Genomic DNA, 6,000 nt, shown 5'->3' with positions numbered 1-6,000 from the left:
ATTTCTTGAGGAAAATGGCAATATTAATTTCTGTTTTCATCTCTTTGTGCACATTTTTAATTTCTGCCTACATAGTTCCAGGCTTTCTAATACATTTATATTCCAATATAACTCAAAGTGATAGCCATCAGACAACAGGCATAAATTTATATCCTGAATTTACAAGAACAGAAGGCTTTTACTACCTTTCTCACCTATCATTTCAAGCCTCAGGAATGGCTGCCATATGACCAGAAATACCTCAAGTGTCCCTCTTGGAAAATATAAAATCCACTCCACCTGCAAACAAAATTCTCCACACCAGTAAGAAGTTCATGGCAGTTGCTCCTTTTACATAATATCATTGTGGTTATTGCAGTTAAAGCCACACATTATTAGAATTGACTTGTATTATTAACATCAACTTATGGTCACTACCATCCAAAGAAAATTAGTCTTTCAAGAATATTTGAAACAGAGCCAATGTGAGCTTGAAAAAAAATGCTCTTGAAGTCTTTTGTCCACAGCTTTTCTCATCTGTAGAACATCTCTTGTGTTAAAGCCACAGGCAATTCTTTTTCTCAGATGGTTTGTGTATTTCCTTGTGTATATGTTTTAAAAATTATGTTTAAACAAGTTCATCACAATGTACTCTAGAATGGCCTCTTTATTCTATTGCTACAAATCCTTTTTCCCCTGGCTGAAAGACTGAGGAATGAGAATATGAGGAATATGAGAAAGGTAATAGCAGGAAGTTCCCTGTGTCACTGTAACAGTCCATGTGTAGAATGAGAGTAGAATCTTAAATCACAGGCAGAAGGTAATTCACCATAATTGTGCTACAGGGTATTAAGCATATCAGAGATAGTGCATCTGGATATTTTATACCTTGTCCACAGTACCCAAACCCATATCTGACAGACAATTTCCTGTATCTAATGTGATGAACCCCTTATACAATCTGGAATGTCTGTTAGAGCAGGAGACCATTTTGTAATCCAACCATTATAAAACAAGTCTTTGTTTCTTTCCTTCCTCTTTCAGCACAGTCTGTTGTGTTCAGTAGTCTGTAATTTCTCATCTGTGCTGACAAACATCCCAGTCCGCAATCAGTTGGCGTGAGGCTGCAGGGATCCTTCGCACTTCAATCAGGTTGGGTTGTAAACTTGTCACTCCTATTGCACTCCAGCTCATGTAATACACATTGGCTCCCTGAATTCCTCTCCCAGTTGCAATTAAGTATGTTTTAAAATCATGGAATAAAAAAAATCATAAAATCATTTAGGTTGGAAAATATCTTCAAGATCATTGAGTGCAGTGGTAGACCCATACTTCCAATCCACCACTAAGCATTGTCCTTGAGGCTACTCATCTTTTAAATATCTTAAGGGGTGATGACTCAGCCGTTTCCGTGGAAAGATTCTTGTTGCTTGACAACCCTTTCCGTGAATGTTTCCTAAAATCCAATCTAAATGGCCCCTGGCACAACCTGAGGCCATTCCCTCTACTCCCAAACAATTTCAGTTTGTGTCTCACCTGCCCCTTTCAGCTGCTGTTGTTTTCATTCACTTTTGTTTCTGATGTTCTGAGCCTTGTTTCCACATGATCCTTACTCTGCCCCATCTGTTTGACTGTGTATAAACATGTACAGAAGTGCAATAGCCAGGATACCAAGGTACCGTGCTCCCAACTCCATTCCTACAGCAATGGAAGAAGCAATTGTAATTTCCTTACTACACATCAATGCAGGGCTGGTACATTGCTTTGGTATATGCATTTCTATTCCTGTTCACACCATTACTATATACCTTCTAGTAAACATGTGCTTCAGTCACTGGCTTTTCTTGAGGGTGTCCATTTTAATCCTGTTCCAAAGGATCTCAACAGTCTTTACAGCAGACACTCACCCAAGCAGGAAACAGAAGTAAATACTGGAGGTCCCAATGAACATGACACATTCATTTCCATGGCTCCACTTCCTAATATTTGTTACTCTTAGTACATTTCTAATCAATGATAGAGGTACTAAGCTTTGACAAAGCTATGTTATCAGTGGTTTTGACAGAAAACCATTGATGAAACCATTTTTTGGACAAAAATAAGTACATTCTAAAAGATATTTTTTTAACAGAGACAGTAGAAAGTACATTCAAATCATTTCTTTTCCCCAACAAATCAACTCTACAAAAGATCCTCCCTGGTCTGAATTAACTGTAATAGTAAAGAACTTAATGTCAGGTTGAATAATGATAGACTCAATGTTTCAGAGAGTTGTTGCTACTTTAACTCATTAGCAGAATGAAATAGGGTTTAGGAAACATTTGTATTAAAGCAAAGTAGTATATTCAGCTGAAACTTTAGCAAGAAAATGCAATACAGCAGTAAAATAGTCAATATTCATATATCAGCCTGGGTTTAGCTGATCTGACAAATCTTTTAGATAACAAACAACATAAAAACACAGTTTGAAATAGTTTAGAAACACATTATATTCACTTAATAGGAGATGTGAAACAGTATACTGACACTTTCGACCTTTTACTGCAACCCCTGTAAACCACTAATTAATCTTATGTTAGCAAGATCACAGACTTTCAGTGTAAAGGGCTGGTGCACTGAAATGCCTTGAAATTGTTTTATGAAGTTGTCTGAGAGTGCCTTGTGTTTGTCCATAGTTTTTGTATTGTTGTTTTAACCAGTTTCTTCCATAGCCTTGTAGGTGCAAGTCCATTAGCACAGTTTACTCTAATTTTCATGAAAAAATAGGGTAGTCTTTTCCAGTCTTTCACAGATTAATGCAGATTAAGAAACTGGAGTCTTTCTAATGACTTAGCTGAATTTGAGCTTCTCACAGATTAGAAGAGTATTATATGTCTCTTATCCCTCTTAATGCACAAGGACCTTGTGTGCCTCTTATTCATCCCTGCCTTTTCTATGTCTCTGTTTCCTGTCCCTTAAAGAATTCTGGACTGCTCAAGCAAATGTTATAAAGTCTAGGAGTAAGTGGAGACTTGTATTTCTCTACAAAGAGGAAAAAAATTGTAAGTGGATTTGAGACAGAAAGGAAGAGGAATGAATTTCCCATTCCTCCCCAGTGTCCAAGTTCAAACACATAAAGGATTCAGCCTTATCAAGTGGTGAATGACATCACCCTTTTATCTCCCCAAGAAACCCAAGCAGGTTGAGCATTTTGCAAAACACACCAAGGGGTCAGCTTTCAGTTCAAAAAAGAAGTACTTGAAAAGAACAAAAAGGAATTTAATCCAAACCACTGCACCAAAAAAAGAGTCTTTCAGTGAAAGGATGCGAATATTGCTATTGACAGAGGTGGGGAGAAAATGTACCAGTTTACTTGATATTAAGAATAATCAAATTGCCATGGATAAAGCCAAAAGAGATCCAAGCCTCCCTTTGGTTCCTGAATGGAATCCTAATGTAACATTCCCCCATATCAGCACATCCCAGTTCCCTCCTGGAGGAAAAATGTCCAGGGAGATTCTCCAGCCTGAATCTTTGCAGGGGTAGGTTTTGATTCTGGCCTGGAATGTTATTAGGTGTTTGCTCTCTAACTGACCTCCCCAAACAACCCAAAGTCAAACATCCCCTCAGCTGAGGAGGGCTGAATCCAGTCTAAATGAGCTGAGTTTCTCCCATGCCAGAAAACCTTGGTCTAAGCAGTTAAGACAGGTCTTACAGCAGAGCCAAATAACTGGCTTTTAATTCTGTGGTTTCAATCCTATTTCAAAACTTAAACTGATAACCCTCCATCTTAATTTAAAAATAAACCCTGCTGCCTCACTTAATCGTATCTCCAAAAATACTTTGGCCAGATCCACAGTTTCCTGGTGTCCTATCCAGAGGGAAAGTCAGCTGTTTCACCTCCTCGGTTTCATTGTCCAGGCATGCCCAGAGGCCATACAACTACCACAGCTGTCTCTTGGTGTACCCTTTGGCTACCAGCTACGCTCTGATGAGCCCCAGCTTCTCAGAGGCCTGGATAGCCAGACAGATTTGGGGCAGATGATTTAAAGACAGGTTGAATTGGCTTTCAACATGGCATTCAGGACACAAAGGTGGACTGGGGCCAAATTCTCCTCATGCTGAATAGAGTGCAGAAAATTCTTGGATCTTGATAATATTTAATTTTTTCTTTCTTTCAAGTTGACCTGTCCTGTTTTGCTTCATTCTTCTTCCATTTTTTAAAAACCATTTTTCTTTTTGTCTATTTGCTTCTGTCTTTCTCCTCCTTATTTTTTGTTTCCAATAACAGGCTTAATAATCTTCCCTTCATTGTTTCTGACATTGCTTTACTGACTCATATTTTGCCATAGATTGTAACGGTTTTCTTTTTCTATTTGGGCTGCATTTCCCCGCAAATAAAATCCTCTCTGAGAAAAATACATTCCTGCCCTCCAAATCCTTTAAATGATGTAACAAATTCTTCTTTGGAGAAATTTTGGCCCAGGTATGATATCTTATCTGTTGCCATTAATTAGATGTTTGGTTTTGACATGATAAACCACCAGCACGTTTTAAATAGACTTGGTTTTAAGGTGGAAGTTAGCTCCACTGGCAAAGGCAGGGACACATTGTCTTTCTTCCTCCTTCTTCCTACCACTCTTTTTTTATTCCATTTGAGACTATAATGATAAATGCTTTTTCTCCCTTTGATATTTTAAAGAACTAAGGCCTTGGACATGTGTCTTTCCTCTGTATGTTCTATTTTATTGGGTAAAACTGAGATGAACATAACCTTGCATGAGATGGTTGTGAAAAACCAAAAACAACCTACCCCAACACCCCACAAAAGAGAACCCTTATGGTTTTATTGTTCTGTCAAGGATTTATTGTCAAATTCCATTTCAGCAATTCCAGACATCAGGATTAAAAAGTGTTTGTGGGCTCAGAAAAGTGTCCCATTGCTATTTTGAGTCAACAGCTAACTATAAATGTTCTTTGATAAGAATACAGAGGGGACTTCATGAAGGAATGGTGCTGGGATCTCTGTTACAACATTGTGCAGACCAGATGAATCTTATCCTAGCAGCCTAGAGAGTAGGCAGGGCTCACTTCCTGGCAGGCTGGATTATGACTGAGCAAAAATGTCAATGAATCAATGAATAATCAATGCACCTTCATGGAATATTATACTAATGCTCTTTCCTGACTGATCAGTGCTTCTAAAGTTCTCAACAAGTTAAGTATTGTGGGGTGGGGTTCATTCACTTCAATTCCACCTATTTGCAATGAAAATCACTCTCCTTACCTCTTTGGACATTTATTTTAGAATGAGATGGCTCAAATCCTAGATGTGTTTTTTCTCTTTGTTGATTATAGGAAGAGTTCAAACTCATAGCTCAGATATGGCAGTGGGGTAGGACTTGATGATCTTTAAAGGTACCTCCCAATCCAAACAATTTCACAATTCTATGATACAAATTTCTACTCTGTTGTTTGGCAAATGGCCAGATGAATCTTTTCCAGACAGATTTCTTTTTGTTTCATGCTTAGCATTTTGCTACTACCATTGAAAAAATGAGGTAGAAAACTTCAGGAAGCTACAGAACATCAGAAGAAAGTAAATTTTGCAACATCAAAGCCAATGGGCATGTTTTAGTGGCAAATCCACTTCACCAGCAAGCTGATAATATTCTGAATTACTTCATTGGCTCAATCCCATTTTAACAGTCATGGTAGCATATAATCATAGTGCTTTACTTTTATTCCTTAGAGCTTTACATAATAGAGACAGATGGCATAAATAAACAGAGTAACTGTTCACCTTAGCTCTAGATAAAACTCCTGTGTCAAAGTTCCTTCCTGAAGACAAGATTTTGACGCTGATTTTAATATCAATAGTTTTAACTGTTTTAACAAAAAGTCTAATGTATCATACATCATTATTTTGATGCAAGCAAAGATTATTTTGAGGATTATATCCAATACCAGGCAGTAGACAACCAATATTTAGATGTATTAGAGCTTTGTTTTACACATCTGGATCCCCAGAGCAGCATACAG

Source organism: Agelaius tricolor, unplaced genomic scaffold, assembly GCF_023055355.1.
Source record: "Agelaius tricolor isolate 1412-34295 unplaced genomic scaffold, bAgeTri1.0.p SCAF_3, whole genome shotgun sequence".
Taxonomy (NCBI): domain Eukaryota; kingdom Metazoa; phylum Chordata; class Aves; order Passeriformes; family Icteridae; genus Agelaius; species Agelaius tricolor.
The sequence above is the reverse complement of the archived record's forward strand: the minus strand, read 5'-3'. Positions refer to the sequence as shown.